The sequence below is a fragment of the Parus major genome, chromosome 18, assembly GCF_001522545.3.
Source record: "Parus major isolate Abel chromosome 18, Parus_major1.1, whole genome shotgun sequence".
Lineage (NCBI taxonomy): Eukaryota > Metazoa > Chordata > Aves > Passeriformes > Paridae > Parus > Parus major.
Genome location: NC_031786.1, coordinates 8247674 through 8266518, shown reverse-complemented (window position 1 = coordinate 8266518; position 18845 = coordinate 8247674).

Here is an 18845-nt window from a genome sequence, read left to right as displayed (position 1 = left end):
CAGAGTCACTGACCAGAAGGTGCTGGATCCATTTTACCTGGGATCCAAGTGCCCACAGCAGCCTGGGCTTACTCTGTGTAGTTCCAGCATCTGAAACTCCTGCTTGGTGTCTGGGCAAGGAAAGGAGAGACAAGCATTTTCAGATGGTACATCACCCTAAGGTTTGATTTATCCCTGATCAGCACTGAATTTCTTGAGTCCCAGTGGCTGTGATCCAAAGCTCAGTGCTGTAGCTTGGATCTCAGAGCTGGGCAGGGTGAATGCAGACCTGCTCAGCACACAGGCAGAGCCCAGAACTGAGGTGTAGTAACCAAAAGAGTGGGTTTTAACTCATCTAGAACTGGAGCTTCAGCCTGAGCTATCATGTCCCTTCAGACAGAAATTCAAGGGGAAAAATATTGGAGAAAATGAGAAAAAAAAAAGGATTTTTAAAATGTTAGATATTGCCTCGTGTCGTGCACATCCACCCAATGAAAGGAAAATGCAGATGCTCTGTAGGCTCTTTGGAAAACTGGATTTTGAAAATGGGCAGTTGCTCAGTGGGAGTGTGGGCCTGGCTGTAAAACATGGAGAATTGAGTGCTTTCCTTGGTGACAGAGAAGTGTCAAAGGAATAGAGCTGCTAGGGAATGCTGTTGGTGTTTACGGGGAGATGAGGGGAAAAAGATGTCATTGGGAGACAAAAATGTAATTTTCTGACTCAGCTACAGAGCTCATGGGAGAACATGATTCCCTGAAATATTTATATTTATATTTATATTTATATTTATATTTATATTTATATTTATATTTATATTTATATTTATATTTATATTTATTTATATTTTTTATATTTATGTATTTTTTTAAATTAGAAAAGTTTTACTGAGCAATGGCTACAGAGACTTTGGTGTGTTTCTTCAGTGCAGAGGGAGACTGGTTTTTCCAACACTGTTTTTTTGGGATAGCAAGGAAAGAGCAGACTGTGATGCAGGAAGCCCCACCAAGGGCTGACCAGCCAGAATGGCTTTGGGAAAACCCCAATGGCAATGAAATTTCCCGGGCCTGAAGCCCTGCTTTGTGCTGTGGCCTGGATGTGGGGTCACATACCCCAAATTATTGTGTTTCCTCCTGGCCTTTGGGGCCATTGGGCTGGGCCAGGGCAGTTCACTGGGTGTGTCTGTGTTTCTCCAGAGCTCCCAAAGCTCTGCACATCTCTGAGCACGTTCAGACCTCTCTCCCCTCCTCCAGTGTTTCCCTTGGCACTTCTGCTACTGATCACAGCCGTATCTTGTTTGACTGAATTGTTCCTTCTCTGCTTCCCTCAGCTCTCCTCTCTCCGCCAAGTCGTAAATCTGGGTTTGTAGCTGATGCTGTTCCCAGGGAAGCAAACAGGGAAAGTGCAGACAGAAGGTTATGACTTCCCTGAGGGTTGTGACTGAGTGGAAGAACTGGTCTATCAGGTGGAATGGATCCAAAGTAGTAGTCTGAAAAATGGGACTAGTGACCCAATTTGGAAGGAAACCACCCCTGTTCTAAGAACTGTCTTCAGGAGAAAGCTTTTAATCTCTGCATTCCTCCCCTCTGAGGTCTCACGCTGGTTTGGGTGTTTGTCATGTCAGTTGTTTCATCATTTGCATTGTTTGTTTTGTTTGTCTTTCATCAGATATTTTTCCTTTACCAAGTTGTTTATGAGACTGAATTACAAAAAGTGATTTCCCTGGGGCTGTCCCCACCTGAGCTCTAAGTGGCCTCACACACAGGTCAGAGAGCTCTCAGAAATCCCACAGAGCCAGGGCAGAAGACTTGTGACAAAGAAAAGCAAGAACACGGATTTGTGGTGCCCCATGTGTGTTTGTTTGGGGTCAGGGATGCTGTTTGAGAGGAGCAGCCCGAGGGATCAGTGGGGAAGTGGGACTATTTCCATTCTGCTCTAGGGTTATCCTGCCCCACCTCCGTGCTTTAGGAAAGGCTGGTTTAGGGAGCTTTGGGGGGGAATTAAGGCAGTTAAATCACAGCAGGAGGCTGTTTGCACTCTTTTTAACAAACATTGAAAAAACCTTTCAACGTGGAGTATTGGAAGATTAGAATTCCACACTGCATTTGGCTTTTCTACTTCCTTCAAGTAAATATAGATCATGACCCCTTGTCCTCAAGCAGCGAGCTGGGCTCGGGTGTGGCTGCAGGGATTCCTTCCATTGCCCCTCCTCAGCAGGTGACAGGATTTTACCTGTAAAAACCCTGCAAGCCCTGCTTCCTTAAAACTCTACAGCCTCAGGAGGGCTGGAGATGGGAATTTGTTGTGTCAGCAGCTGTGAGGTTGGAGGAGTCTCTGGGTGTATGCAAAGAGCAATCAATGCAAATTCAGAAATCCAAGCTGGCAAACTGCTCAGTAGTCACAGATCAAACCCACTGCTGGAGAGTTGTTTATTAGCTACAGCATTTTGATAATGATTATCATCCTACACTGAAGCCTTGGCTTCATCCCAATTTTCCTCCCCACTAATTAGGAGCAGTTGCATCAAGGGCTGGCCTAGTGGCAAGTAACAGGCTGGAGGGGGTGGAGGGGGTGATGTTAAATAAAGGTGGTGAGGAGCCCCAGGAAGAAAAGAGATCCAGCAAACCTCGGTACCCTGCACTGGGAGTGAGCCCCAAACCCCACCAGCAGCCACTGCAAGAGACCAACAGCTCATCTTACCCTGATTTCAAGGAGGAAAAAGCTTTTCTGGTACAAACAAGTGGTTTCCAAGCTGTTGACCCCAAGTGGTTTTGGACATTGTGGAAAGGGAGCTGCAGAGCTGCCTGGTGCTTGATCTGTGACAGCTTCTGGGGGTAGTTCTCCAGCCAGAAGTGTTTGGGTGTTCATTGCCCTTCATGTTTATATAAGAGGTTCCCACTGCTGTAGCCACAACCAATACTATGGGTGAGGCTGGAACTAACCCAGAGTGCAAATTTGCCCCATATTTGCTAAATTTCTTCACTTCTGATACGTTACCAAAGCCATGGAAGCAATTACTTTGGCCAAACACTGATATGGTGAGTTTCTCCCAATTGCAGTGAGCAGTTTAAAGTTTGATGACACACATATATAATTTAAAGTAGTTCTGACACTTGCAGATAATTTAAAGGAGTTCACAAAATAATTTCTGGTTTGTAAATTGGAGTGACTGGTGCAGGAGCACATATGGAAAAGCTGAGCTTGGATCCCTGCTGATTTGTGCTGGCACTGCAGACACAGCCTGCTCTTTGAAAAGTTTGGATTGTGACCAGCTCAAACTTTTTGCAGAAGAAAGAGTTTTCTAGAGCAGCTTTAAAGTGAATGTCAAAAGATCATTAGTTGATATGCAAATAAAGAAATTATCTCTCACAGAAAGGACTTCTCCTTCCCCTCTGAGGAACTGAATCTTGTTTTGCCACTGAACAATCTCATCTCCAAGCCCTGCTTGTGTTACTTGGCAAGTGCTGCCCAAATCTGATAACCTTGGCAGTGTGTGGCTTTGAGATTCTCTCTTTTGTGAGATGGCATTTGCAGAGCTGCTGCTGAAATCCCAGCTGAAGGAAGGAACAGTCTCATCACTCCACTGCCCACTAAAACATCTCAATGAGAGGAGGAAAACAGCTGCCAGACTGAGATGAAGCCTGATTACTTCAGCCTGTCCTCCTGGCCTGCAAAGCAGCTTTCCAAAGCAGGAGGGATTTTGAATGGGGTTAGTGGGAACTGGGAGTGTGAGCTCTGGATGTGCCTGATGAACATTTTCATGGCAACTGTGTCCCATCTGGCAGGGCCACACGTGTGATGGTGGTGGCCATGAAAGCTGCAGAGAGGTACAGGAGCTGTAGGACCAGACCAGAGTGTGTTTTTTCAGCAGCCTCAGCTAAGAATGGCTTTCACTGCCTCTTCTGCAGTGTTGGGTCCTTTGAGAGCCCATGGCAGAGGAAAGCAGGACTGTGTCATGCTCTGGGTGTCTCTGACCAGTTGTCTCTGGACTTGCTTGTGGCTCTCCTGTCCTTCCCAGCCACAGGTTACCAGCAGTGTCTGCTCTGCTGAGAGCTGAGGGGAGATTGTCCCCACCTAATCCAGCCCTGTGAGGCCAGGGGCAGTCAGTGAGACACCTGAGCCTGAAAAGAGAGGCTGCCTCCTTTCCCTGCATTCCTAACTCAGGGCTGGGTGTCTCACACTGGAGGGGGCACTGGAGACTGCACTCCCTTTTAAGGTGGCTGAAAAATGGTGAGAAATAATACTTTACAAATGTGGCCATTGCCTCAGAGGTAACACTCAGCCAGCACTGAGGCTGCTGTCCCCTGTTCCTGCTGTCCCCAGTTAGGGTGACCAAGCAATGTGTGCTGATGAACATTTACTGGCTCATTTCAGCCTCAGTTTCTTTACAGGCAAGGCAAAAGATTTAGCCCCCAGGTTTGTTTTTGGCCTCAGCCCAGGTGAAAGCCAAAGCCTTTCCTGTGCACAGCAGTGGTTCTGTTGAAATATCACTGTGAGACCTTGCTGGCCTGTGGTTTACTCTCTGCCTTGGTTCTCGTGAGGGTTCTGCAGCTCCAGAAATGCAAACCAGCTCTACAGTCCCCTGTTCCCTGCTGAAGTGTTCATGGGGATGGAGAACCTTCTCCTGGGGGAGTGTGGGTCTGTCCTGGGGGAGACTTCACTACAATTGATATTGAGTCCAAAACCTGGTAGAAGAAACTATTGGTAAAGAAATTCTTCAGGCACCCCTCTGCTCATGCTGCTCTTGCCTGCTGTATCCCACTGCTCAAAGTCAGCTTTACTGGAAATTCCAGCTCTGTTGTATCTGCCTTCCCCTGCTGCATGGCTGTTTATCTCCACACAGCTGCTGCTGAGGTTTAAGAACTTTGTTTAGTCCCTGAGTCTGTCCATTCTGACAATGTCATGGATTTTTGTGCAGTTTGTGAAATTGCCCATTCATATAAATGTGTCTGAATTGTTTCCTTGGGAACAGCTGCTCCACACAGGGAAATGTGATTTGCCTTTATGAATAAATATGGAATCTTGATAACTTGGGGAGCCTGGGCTAGAAAAGGGGTGGCTGCTGGCTAAGAAATGAGAGGCCAGCACAAGCCCTGTGTCAGCAGCAAGACCAATGCTTGGGGGAGAAAAGATTCAGAAATTAGCTCAGGCTGAACCCTCAGCTGTAGCTTGGAGAAGGATTCCTGGTGCTACGAAAAGATTTGGACTTTACTGAGGGTCCCCAAGGTGTCACAGGTCTTGCTGTCCCTGCAGCGTTACCTGGGCTGGGTTTTTGGGAGCAGCACAAAGGCCTGAGGTGAAGGTTTTTCAATTATGTGGCATTTCATAAAACCAGCCTGTGACTCGAGGGAGCTGTGCTTTTGCAGCAGCTCTGGAGACTGAGGGGAAAAAGGGCTGGATGTCCTTTTAGTATGAGGGAGGCAGGTGAGGAGCTTCCCCTGGAGCTGGAGTCCATGCTGGCAGTAAAGCAACTTTTAAATTATTTTGCTTAAGCTTTATGTTGGAGAGAATAAAACAAAGAAGTGAATGCTTCAGGAAGGTCTTGTTTTTTTCCTTTAGAGGATAAAGAAGCCCTCTCCTCAACCATCCCACTGGAGCATTTAAATTCAAATAATCTTCATCCTTGTGCCAACCAGGCTGGCTGTTCAGCTGGTCCCCTCTGCATCTGTGACCCAGGATAGGTACAACTAGCCACAGTGATAAGCTTAATTTTGTCAGTTCATTTTTGTTTGCAAGTGTTTAGCCATAACCTGAATGAATCACAAAGCAGCCAATAAAGAATGGGATTAATCTCAAGGTTTTGTTTGTTTGTTTGCATTTTTCCTTGTTTTTATTATTGTGAATATTAGCATGTTGCAGAGACTTGTCTCAGTTCAGACTGGTAGTTCAGAGCTGTGCCTGTGGAGATCTCTGCAGCAGAAGTTCAATATACAGCACAGCTGTGATCTTTAGAGTCCCCTTGGGATTAGTGGGATTAGAAAACTGGAAATATGAAGTACAAGGCAGCTGTAAATGTACAGAACCAGCTCCATTCCTGCTGTATCCCTCCAGGCAGGGCTGCAGCAGCCTCTGAGAGCTGGTCATGGGGTAAGGAACCCTTATTTTCTGGTCACTTTTGAGGGCATGTTCTTCTTTATATTTTCCTTGCCCTCTGATTGTCACATTTTCTCCATTTTAATCTTGCTCTTTTTCTCTCTCATCTCAGTGTTTGTGCTGCAGCTCTACCTCAGTCTCTGTGTTTGTCCTGCTATTTGTCACATTGATTCCACCTTCTGAGAGAAGTCAGCTAATCCTTCTCCCAGCCCTCAGCCAGAACCTGTGAGGAGAGATATTTTTCAGACTTTACTAATTCCAGAGAGTATTAAACTTGGAGATGAGGGCTGAAAACAGAGCTGAGGACAGCAGCACATGACAATTACAGCACATTTGTTACTGAGCATCCACGTTAAAGCAGGATAAATGATTGCATACTGCCTGCTGCTTTTAATGAAGCCTGAATTTCCAAAGGGGATGCTCATTTGAGCAGGAGGGATGTGCAGAGGAGCACACCGTGGCAGGTCTAAGCAGCAGAGGCCAGCAGAGGGATCCCTGGACTGCTGCTTTCCTTCTTCTGGCTTTGCTGAGGAATTCCAGGTATGACAGAAGTAAAAATGTGAAGTGATGGGACAGCATCTGGTGTCTGCTGGTGCATCCTGGCTCTGGGAAGCAGTCTGTGTCTGATCTCCTGTCTGGCCTCACCTCGGTGCTCTGTGTGTTTGTGCCTGCTCACTGCTCCTAGCAGGTCAAGCTGGATGGATTTACCAGGAGGAGGGAAAGGCTCCCAAAGTCAGTGTCTGCATCCATCCTCAACGCTGCTGGAGCTGGTGTGGTGCCCACATGCCACGGATACCGTGCAAGTATGGAGGGGTTTTATTTTCCATCTCTTCTCAACACAGAAGAATTACAGTAACATGAGTCCTTCCCAGTGCCAGCAGAGCCCTCTAATGTGCTCGTGGGCTGGCTACCAAGTTCCTGCTCTGGAGCTGCGGAAGGGCTGGAATTAGCGGGTGAAGGCACAGACTGTTCCCTCAGCTCTGTCTGCATCACAGTTTTCACAAAGGTCAGCGCTGTGATGCCAGCCCAGCTCCCTTTCTCAGCTGCAATCACAGCTGACGGCTCAGGGGTGAGGTGCAGCGCCTCTGCCTCTCTTCCTGGAAGGTTGACTCACTGGTGTTCTTTGAAGCTGGATCCTGCTGCTTATGGATGCTGACTGTGAGCAAAAGCAGGGAGCACAGTGCCTGTGGAATAGCAGGCCATGTAACTCTCTCAGTCTGGCCTGAGAAAGTGGCCTGGGAAATCATAAGGAGGAATTCAAACAATCCTCAGAGACAGAAGACAGCCCTGCAGGTGCTGTTTGTCTGTTCCTTGTTTTCTTGCAAGAGAAGGTGGAGGGGTGGTGAACCCCACTGACCAGTGATGGTGATGGTGATGTGTTGGTTCACTAATGAATAAGAGTTTTACCTTTCTGTACTTTCATGTATCCCTCTATAAAAGAAGATCTGAGGTTATAAACTTTGCTCTTGTTCAACTCACAAGAGAGTTTGTGTCGTGTTTCTCGCCATTCCCATAGAGTGACAGCTGTTTTCCTTGGAATTATCTTTCAGATGAGAACTTCCCCACGCTCCTTTCCCTTCTGTGGGTACAGAACAGCCACGTGTGACCACGCTGTGCCCAGTGGGGTGACACCGGTGACACGTGGCCTGTGCACTGCCTGTCACACACGGTGGTGGCTTTCCCGTGGTGCCACCCTGGCTGTGCTGCACTTTTACACTCATGAGAGAAAAGGGTTTGATTTGGTGTCCTGAGGACCAGCTCAAAGCCACTCTCCGCTGTTTATCTCAAGGTGTGGGGATGTCCCCACCGCGCTCCTCATGGCCACATGTCCCCGAGTCCACCACACCACCTCCCTTCTCTGCTTTCCTTGCCTGAGGAGCTGGCTCTCAGCCCAGAGATGCTGAGTTTTTAATCCCAACATGCTGATTTTCACCATTTTCTCCCTTTTTCACTGTAGTTCCTGCTGACATCCCTTGTCCCTGTGAGGAGAGGTCTGGGCAGCAGCTGAAGCCACCTTCTGCTTCGTGCAGCCTTTTGTTTGTAACACATTAACAACCCTGAATGTTTTACACCACTTTCCACCCTTTCCAGAGCCATCTCAGAGGGAGTTTCATAAAATGGCTCCACAAACTGTGATCTCTAACAACCGAGGGCCGTTTTCCTTTTGTGGCAGGATGACTTTGTCAGGAATGGCCTGCAAACCCCCAAAATATCTCTTGAAAAGCCATCATCAGCCAGCCTGTCTCACCCTGACATCCTGAAGATCACAGGCTGCTTAACATTTGATGCATTTTGGCACCCTGACTGGTTTGTGGCCATTTTTTCACGTGTTATTTAAGATGTGTTTTGGCAATGTGACTATTTTGTGGCTGGTTTTCTGTGTGTTTCTTGAACTTGGGTATGAAAATGTCTGTGATCTCTTACCAGCCAAGGCCAGAGACAGACCAATAGCATGATTTACTGTCTCCTAGAACTAGAAAACAACTTCTGTCTCTGTACAGGCTTATCTCCCATCCAGCATCTTAAATTCTTCCATCTAATAACAATTAGATAGATCTTTAAGAGTATCTTTTATCTTGAAGCTTGTGGGGTTTAAGCCCTGGAGAATAGTAAAATACTTAAAGCTGCATAGCTCTAAAACAAAAAAAAAACAAACTCTGTGTTATTCAGAAGAGGAGATTTTTAATGTTAGAGAACATTTTCAGGTTTCTCTGTGATTAAAGCACATTCATTTGCAAGCAGAGAATTTTCTACCCATCTGAAATAGTTTTAAATTCATTTACACGAGGTAAAAAGATAATCTGGGCCATCACTATATTAGGAGGCATTTAAAATCTTGTCAGACCAACTAAAGTGAGTGTAGGTACAGCCAGTAAATGATTTGACACAGGTTTTTGCAACAGCTTTGGAATAGCCAAGGTTTTGCTGTTCCATTTTTCTTCTGTATCTCACAGAGGCTCTGAGTCACTTTATCAATGACTTGCAGCAATCTGCTCTTGGCAGGGTGAAAAAAAAATTATGTCCCAGTGGAATTTCTTGGCTGTTTTTGATCTTGAGGCCAAATCTTCAAATGCAAATGCTTCTGTGCTTGCTGAACTAGGAAGGCAAAGGTGGTGGGCAGGGATGCAGCCCTGTGAAGGATGATGCCCTTCAGGGTGTGCCCTGCCACCGTATTTTGGGGGAATTTGGCTTATTTTGCCCTGCCCTGCTGGTGAAGTGCTTTCTTGACTGGAGGAATGCTTCTATTGAGCTGCTGCTGGGATGAATAATTCACAGGGAAATCAGCCATGGAAGAAACTTGCAACATTCAATCAGATTTTATTTTATTTTTCTTTTTAAATTCAGACTGCTGCTGACCCAATTTACCTCAAGAATGAGTTTAGCTGATCTGGACAGACAGGGATTAATTTAACATCAGAAGTGGCAGGGAGTGATGTGATAATGAAATATTGAATCCTTTTTCCTCTCGATGCTCTTCCCCTCCCAGCCAGGGCACATCCAGTGCTGGCTGTTCCTGCTGCCATCTGGCATCTGCAGAAACACTTTGTACCTGGATGTTGGACCAGAACTCAGGGCTTTGGGATTTGGTTTCAGCTTTGCCATTGCCCTGTTGAGTGTGGAGAAGCTGCTTCCCCTTCCTGTGCCACCACCTGCGGGGGATTGCTTTGGCAGTGGGAAAACACAGCAAAGGTTTGCTCTGGGCACATCAGAGACCTCTCCAATGTGGTTATTCCCAGGTGCTCTGGCTCTGGACACATCAGAGACCTCTCCAATGTGGTTATTCCCAGGTGCTCTGGCTCTGGACACATCAGAGACCTCTCCAATGTGGCTATTCCCAGGTGCTCTGGCACTGCACACATCCTCGGTGTTGTTGGGAGCTACTGCAGCATCACTGGATATATCCAATATATCACCAATATTTCTGCTGGTTTCATTGTTCTTTTTGCCACTGCTGTTGTTTTCCAGCGTTTGGGTTTGTTTTCTTCCTCTGGTAGACTGGAATATGCAAAGCAGGCCTGATTTCAGAGCAGGAGGAGGGCCCTGAGGAATGAACATCAAGTCAGAGACAGCCAAAGAAACCTGTGGTGTAGGATGACACAACACATCCTGAGACAGCAAGGCAGCCTCACTTCTCCTGATTATTTTCAGGGTTTCCTGCAGTGTACCTTTCACTAGGTACTGTGTGATTAACAGCTTCAATACCACAGTATTGTTTTCTTTAACTCCTCAATTGCTGCTGAATAAAACATCTCCCCTTTGTAAGACATAAAAGAAGACAGTGTGCATGACTCAGGGAGCTGCTGGACCTTTTCATACCCCATAAAACCATGGAAGCATCACAAGTTCCAGCAGAGAGCTCAGCAATACCTGGAGCAATATCACACTGCCTTGTTTGTGGTGGGGTGTTGGCCTGGCAGCTTTGAAAATGAACATGCAATTTTGAATCAAGTAGAAGCAGCAGAATTACTAAAAAATATCCTTTTTTCTTTATACAATTGGAACAAGGATTGAGATACAATCCCCTGCAGCTGGTGGTGTGATGTTTGCTGGTAATTTTAGGTCTCAGACATTAGTGCTGCTGCTGATTGAGTGCAGTGGTTTGCTCAGGGGGGACTTTCAGGCAGTGTTGACACTGCTGCTCACCCTGCTGCTGTGTGCCCCTACCTTGTGATTTATCTGGAAGTACAGTGTATTTCCTTGCCTACTGTGGATGTCTGCTCTGCCATATCCTCCAGTGATCACTCAGGAGTCAGTGCTGGCTGTGGGAACAGCTTCACTGCCTCATCCCCTCCGAGAGGGGCGATTTGACCTGCAGGTCACACTCATCCTCCCTCAGAGCTTTACAGATGCTCAAAACTTTCTCAGGCTGGCACTGGTGTTTTTCCAGCCCCAGCTGTACCCAGAGTGCTGCCTCCATCAGCACTTCCCATTATCCTTGTGCTTCCCATTGTCCTGAGACACTCAGCAATTCTGTCTCCACTCATCAGGTATTCCTAAATAAGAGATGAAGTTCACAGGAGAACAAGTTCAGACTTTAGTTACCAAGACTAAAGCGTGAATAACTTGATGCTTTTTCTGTAAACCTGGAAACAAGCAATTATAAGATGAGTCCTAGATAATTGGAGTTTTTAGTGGCTTTGCTCCATCCTCTCCAATTCAAGGCCTTCTGAGTTGTGCTGTGGGCTGGAGAGATTTTCATATGCTGTTTACCCTTGGCACAGAGCCTGGGAGCTGAGGCATTTTATTCTTCAGGGCTGTGTCTGGAGTTGAGAATGGAGTTCACATCTCCTGCCTGTAATTGTCTTCTAAATTACTTCTGCCCTGATTTGACTGAGATGGCTTAATAGATATTCCTGAGCTCTCGAGAGAGTAACAGCTGTTTTTTGCACAGTGTGGCAGGAAAGAAGAAGAGGTTAATTATAAATGTTTTCTGTGAAGCCTGGGAAGTGCAAGGCATTAATTACCAAAGCTCTGTGGAGACAGCCTGGGTCACCTTTTGGTCCATTATTGACACAGTTAACAAGGTGCTTTATCTGGATGTGTCTGTATGAGCAAACACACCCATCCCAGAGCCTGTGCTGGGATCCTGGGCGCTGCCAGCTCCCCAGTCCTGCAAGAACTGGCATTAAATGTGAGATGGTGTGTGCTGGAGGGTTGGGCTGGGAGCAGGAGGGCTGGGGATGGCTGCTGGGGCTGTGTCAGAGATGGCCTGGGAAGGCTGGTTATCTCCCAGGAGCTGAGAGAGAATGCAGTGGGTGAGGGAAGCAGGGGTAGGATGTGAACAGCAGGAACAGGGTGTCCATCCCTGCTGGGCCTGGGGCAGGATTGTGTGAGCTGTGTGTGTTACCCGTGCCCCTGTCTGGAAGCATGATCCCACAGGGAGTTATTTTTACAGTGGGAACAGTGCACAAAGGGTCACAGGACATTATACCCAGCCTTGCTAAGCCAATTTTGGTCTAATGATCACAGTCATTGGCCTCCTCCCAAAACCATGGTGATCATCACACAGGAATCCCTCCCCTCAGGCTAACCTTAGCAGACCTTCACTTCCAAGGACAGGTGAAGTTTAAATGCCAGGTGAAACCTCAGGTACCCAGTGCACCCTGAGGGAGTTTCCCAAGGCCTGCTGTGGCATTTGGGTGCTGTGGGGGAGCAGGGGCTGGCCCAGAGGTTCTGAGTGCTGCAGGCTGAGAAATGGGGGGTCCCAGGCTGTCCTGGCCAGGGACCCTGCTCAGGGGGCAGGCACGAGGAGTTCCAGCCCACACTGTCTCCTCTGGGGTGGTCATGGTGAGAGTGAGAGTGGTGTAACTCAGGGTAAGCTCCTGAGCCACCTCACCTGTTAATGAATTTGTTTGAGAATCCTTTCCCAGTTAGAAACCAGAATTAGCAGTAGAGATAACATTTGGCTCATGTCTCTCGCCATGTCAGAGGAGGAGGAAGACAAATACATGTGAGAAAATGCCTTGAGCTTTCATTTAAGTGACTTTGATTGTTCCATTGAGCTGACATCTCACTCTGATGCATTCCTACATTTGCACATTTGAGTCATGTTATGGCAGTTAATCAAAACTACCTCTACTACTAATGCTGTTCCCCTGAACAGGCTGATAAAATCTACGAGAAGCCCTAAGGCTGCTTATTTTACAGCACAAATTATTACTGTGCTCAGTTTTTATGACCTGTGCTGCTCTCTTGCTTTATTTTCGTGCTCCTTGCTGCTCAGTGCAACACAGCTGCCAACTGAAGTACACCCCAAATCCCAGGAATTTAACATTAATATGGTGAATATGGACTCTTGGTGTGGAGCTACAGCATCCCAAAGCCTTCTGAAACCAATTTGGCTTCTCCTGATGCTGCTCTAATCCCATCTCTGCTCCCACACCTCACCCCAGCCCCTCTCCCTTTGCAGTCCTCAGCTGGGGCTGGGAATGGAGTCTGGGGAGAAAAACACTGAGGACATGTTCAAAAACATCCTCGTGTTTTGTAATTCCTCCTTCTCCTTGGGGAGCTTTGGTGACACACTCAGAGCTGCAATCAGACCTCTCTTCCACCGTGTGCAGCTGAGAACTTCTGCTCTGTGGAAGAACTCGAGTCTGTCCACAATTTGAGATGTCATTTTTTATGCAAATGTTACAAACCAGGCTTGTTTCTGTGCTTTGGGGTTTCATTTCAATGAGGGATATTAAAAGTTAATTTCTGCAATGTCCTGGGAGTGGTAGTTGATGCCTTTTGGAGTGACCACAGCCAGATAAGACACCACAGAGTATTTTTTTTTAAAGCTTTTGGCACCAGAGCCCTGTGAATTGAACATATTCCTGTATGATCTGCCCAAGAAGTCTGTTTTGCTTTGTACTTTATCTTTTCTACATATCTACACATAGATGAGTGCAATTATTTATATAGAGGAGATCAAGCTTCTATTGCAGTTTTCCTAAAAAAGCTGTGAGCAACTCCTGTGCTCTTCTGGTCAGTCATAAACTTTCCAGCTGAAATCCATCTTTGGTCACATCATTAAAATCCCTTTTAGTGGGTTACAACCTCCAGCTCAGCTGGAGGCAATTATTATCTGATATGTACCCTGGGTAGGACATAATTATACTTGTCACTAAGTGGCACTGTGTAAATTAGTCTTTAATTGCTGCACATCAAATGGGCAGCTACCCAGACATTTTTCTGTGAGATAAAGAGTTCCAGCATTAGCTTTATCACTCTGGCTTCTGCCTTCACCCAGTTTCTTATTTGCTGTCTTTGGTGCCTAAGATGCAATTTCATGTGATGAGACCTTCTTAACATATTTGGCTTTTGCCCTGCAAACCCTCTTTGGTCTTAAATATGGTGATGGAGAGTTTGACACTAAAAACACAGGAGGAATGGAGAAGATGTGTCCTTCTAGTACTGCTGTTAAGATACAATTATTACACATCATTTGTGACCAGAAGCCCCTTTCTGGCTGGTCTGTTGATAAAATGGGAGCCATCACATGAGGAATGTGACCTTTTAGCATGATTTAGTTGGGCTGTGCTTTGAGGGTTTTTGCTTTAATATGAGGCAGATTACTCTGAACCTCATTAATATGTGTGAACTTTACCCTCTCGATAAGATAGGAGTTAACAGAGGGGAGGGAAATCTGATTGCTGCACTGCAAAGCTGTTTATCCTATCTGGCAACATCTGGACCTTGGAGCAGACTGCTCCCCTTGGCTGCATTCCCACGCCCTGGCTGTGTTTGGGATGGATTGACACGTACCCTGCTCGCTCCTGGGGCTGGGGATGGGATGGGCACCCTCGTGGTACACACACTGCCCTGCCCTCAGCTGCTGGAAAACCTTCCCCAAACCACCCAGAGTGGCACTTCTGAGCATTTCTCACCCAAAAACTCCTCTCTTGCTTTCCACACCAGTGCTGGTGGATCAAGGAGCCGTTTCAGGCGGTTCAGTTCTATGGTATTGGGGCAAAATCCAGATGTGGGTGGAAACCTGAGGGGAGTGTAATTGCTGCAGGATGTGTTTTGTCCATGTGCTGGTTTTGGCTGCTGACAGTCCAAAATGTGGCTTCTATTCTCCCCTCTCTTGTGGCACAAAGCAAACAGTGCTGGTTAGCAGGGTGGATGGCTGCTGGAGCCAGGTGTTTGCTTTTTTATGCTTCTGTCCCTCCTGCTGACACCAGAAACCCTTTGGCAGAGCGGCCTGGAGGAGCAGCCAGGGCACACAGCCAGCCCAGCCTGGGTTTACATTCCAGGCTGTAATTTCTAAAGCAGTTTATGCCGTGAAGTGTGGACAGAGTGTTCAGAATAACAGAAGGAAGGTTTCCAGTCAGAGAAAACCTCAGCACTGTGCTGACGTGAAGCCATTCCTGTCCTCTGCCTCAGAGAGCAGGGTCTGTGGCCAGAGCGAGCTTTCCTGTCCTGGGAAGGGGCTGCTGCACTCAATTCAAAGAGTTTTTCATTCAAACATTTCTACAAATATGTCATCATCAACATAGAAGTGGGGTCAAAAGCCAACTTCCCAAATCCCTCACAGCCTGTGAGCCTCCCATCTCAAGGTGTTGCTTTGGGTCCTTTCTCTAGAAACTCTGTCTGAGGATGTGCTGCATCAGGAAGAACCCAAAAAGCCTTTTTAGTTTGTTCTTCTTCACTGCCTTTGTCCTGCCCTTGTGTGTGGCACAAGACTTTCCCAGGATGTGTGTGCCAGGGCAGGGCAGGGAACCCAGGGGTGCTGGGCAGCAGGAGCCCAGCCTTGAGCTGAGCCAGAATTCCGGCTGGGGCTGACTCAGGTAGCACAGGGCAGTATGAAAAAATCAACCTGGGTTTCTCTTCATCTTCTTTGTCACACCTGTGAGCTAATCTGAGGGGCTAGAAAGTGAATTGTATGTGTTTTTCTAAAGTAAGGCGATGTTTTCCAACAATCCAGGCATTTCAGGGACCAGAGTGTTTAAAAAAAATCACTTTACATCTGGGATTTAATAGAAGAGCTGGTGGCACAATGTTCTGTTGTAAGCTTGGTAGGGCAATGACAAATCTGGTTTGATTTTCATCTCTGTAGAGTCATCATTTCTGCCTTGTATGTGCACTGTAAAACATAGATGGGCTTGGAGATTTATTTTTCATATATTTGGTTCATTGAAATCTCATTCAGGGTGCCATTTAAGTGATGAATTTACTGTTACACAACACTGGGGAAATTCAGGGCTGTGGCAAAGACTCTTGTGGTTTAGACCTGTAGGTATTTACCCCTAATGAGACCTCAACACTCTGACTTTGGCACATTCCAGCCCTGAAAGTCTGACCACAGGGCTGAGCACCGCTAGTGAGAAGTGCTGGCACACCCAGTGCCCTCGATAATGAGCTGCTTCTCTCTGCCCCATGGAAATAAATCAAAATGTGGCTGCTGGATCCCAGCTCCAATGGCTTTTCCTGCACTCCAGGGTGGTTTGCTGCAGCGAGGATCTTCTGCCACCTCTGTCTCCTCCAAGGGAGGCATTGCTGTGTTCCATCCTAACCAAACACTTTATTTACCCCGTGGGTGTTGATCCCACAATCTCCACCCAAAGAAAACGTTACATTTCTTTTTTTTTTGAGTGCTGAGATCCCCAGGATACAGTGAAAGTTCTAGAACTGTAGCAGACATAAATCTCTTTAATTACATAAACCAATTTTCTCAGACTACCCTTTGAGAGGTTTCTCACTGTTATCTGTGAGGAGTAAATCTGTGAGCTCCCTCAGCCTGGTGCCTTTCAAAACCTGCCCTGCTCTCCCTTCAGGTTCCTGCCAGGGACTTACTGATGGCTCAACATTTATTAAACACAGATTTCTGTAGCCTACAGCTGGCAAAATTTGTCCTTAAAGCCTGCCTGGGAGTTTGGCAGGGCTTTGGGCGGCTGGTTGCATAAGCTAGGTTTTACTCAAGGTAAATTTAGTTTCCCCCAAAGAATACTGATGATTTCCTTTCATTCAGGCTTTCTAAATTAGACAGGCAGTATAATTTCTGTGGGATGGCTGCCACAGGGGCTGGGTGCTGGGTTTTTTTTTGGTAAATATTTGTCAAATTAAATGTTGCGTTTGCTTCTGCTGGTTTTTGTACCCTTGCTTGTGGTGAAATCCCCAAATACCTGAGCTAATGCATTTGCTGGCAGGATTGCCTTTGGGAAAAGTCACTGTGAGGGATTTGCAGGAAGAAAATGCATCAATTTGCAAGTGTGAAAATTTTCATCAGAAATCCAGGTCTGTGAGTCTGTTGAAATCTCATCTGACACTGGTGTCCAATCCAAACTGAGCAAAAATCAGAGCATTCTCTGAAGAAATACCTGCTGGAAATGAATCCAGATGAGTAAATGATAATGGGCTCTTTTTAAATCATGAGAGGAGGAGAAGGAAAATATAAGAAATTATTGTCTTTGCTTCATTCTGAGACATGGCTCTGACCTCCCTGCACCTGCAGATTACAGTTCTGTGGGCATCAAAGGAGTGTAAAGTGTTTCTTTCTAAGAGATGCAAAGAAGCCAAGTCACAGGATGAACAGTTGGGCTCAGGAACCATTTAATGGCATCAGGACAGGTACTTTCATGCTCTGTTTTATTGTGGCAGATGAGGACCATCTCCACTGCATGAACCCTTGGAATTGTCACTTCTGTCACTGTTAATGCATCAGTTGTCCAGAGCATGAGGTGATTGCTGTGTCCATAGTGGTGCCTGCAAACTGTTCCCTTTTCTTCTATTTGCCCTTTTCTTCTTCCCCATGCTCATTAACTGAGGGGCAAAAAGTGATGTGGGGCAAATACATTATGCTGGTAGTTCAATGAGTTTTTGGCTTCTGTTCCACAGTGCAGAAAACTGATTTAGAGAAGGCCATGAGAGGGAAAAGTGTACCTGTGGCTTTAGTGCTTCTGCATAAAGTACAATTCCTTTCATCTATCCAAGGGAAGTAAATCCTAAAGCCAGGCAGCTGAGATTATAGTGAGAAATACAGCTGCTGATTTCTCTTTATGTTTTGATTATCTCCAGAGTTACTCATTCCTGTGAAACTGTTTGATCTGTTTCAACTGGGACCAGCAGAGGAAAAGCTGATCTTTAATAAATACCTGGGTAATAAATAAATATTAATACTATTAATACTGGATAAAAGAATATAAATGCTCCTGGTTGTATTTATGTACTGCAGCCTGGGGGATGGTGTGTGTCCTTTCCAAGTCCTTCACATACATGGAGGGAATTACTTTGGAATGACCAAATGTCTGGGTTTGGCTGGGGCAGCCACAGAATATGGATCCCTGTCTTCCTGCCAGGGGTTTCTGAAGTATCTCTCATGATTTTGGTTTTGGCCACAGGATTTTCCCTGTTCCCCCTTCAGGTTTATCACTTTAGCAATTTATCTATTCCAAAACTGTGGCACTAGACTGACACCAGTGGCACACACTTTTAGAAACCTGGTATGAGGTGTGTGCCTGTTGAATATCCCAGGACAAGTCACGGGCAGGATGGTGCAGAGCCCTGTCACCCTGAAAAATAAAACCTTCTGATAATGTTTTCATACTTTTAGTTACTTTCCCATGAAAGTTCTATTAACATAAGTTGTTTATCATATTCCTTCTAAGAAATGTCATTTGGTGGACATTTCACATGCCCAGTGTGCTTGGGAAGGTGGTAACTTAATTATCCAGTCCCTGGTCATTGTTGAGAATCTATAAATACTGGAGTCAGAGAATAAAGGGAGTTCTTTCCTGTTCTAACACTGAGAAGTGTTCATGTGAATCATTTTGTGTCCTTTAGTGGCAGAGCCCTTTGCTCCAGGTTTAGTTTGCTCCACTTGCAGATGTGAATTTGTGATTCAGGTGCCTTTTCCCTGCTGTCAGCACAGGTTGAGTTTTACCTGCTGAGAATAACAAGGCTTATGCACTGGCAAAGCTGTGGAATAGCAGGAGTAGGAGTGCTCTTATCCTGCAGGATGCTCTCTCCCAGCACTCCCAGCACTGTCAGAGGTCCCACTCCAATTAAAAGCAGGTCTTGTGGTGGAGAAAAGCAAAGGCAGGCTCTGCAGTGTGTCATCCTGCAGCAGCAGCAGTGCTGGCAGTGCTTTGTGCCAGGGCAGTGTGGTGTCTGTGTGCCCTGTGGTGTGGGCAATGCTCCAGGCTGAGCTCCTGGCCCTGCTGGGGATCCTGCTCTGGACACCAGCCCTTCCCACAGCGGGAATTCTGCTGGGAATGCTCCTGCCTGGCTGCACTGGGCACTGCACGGGCTCAGGATGGGGTAATGACTGATACAATGGCTCAGGATGGGGTAAT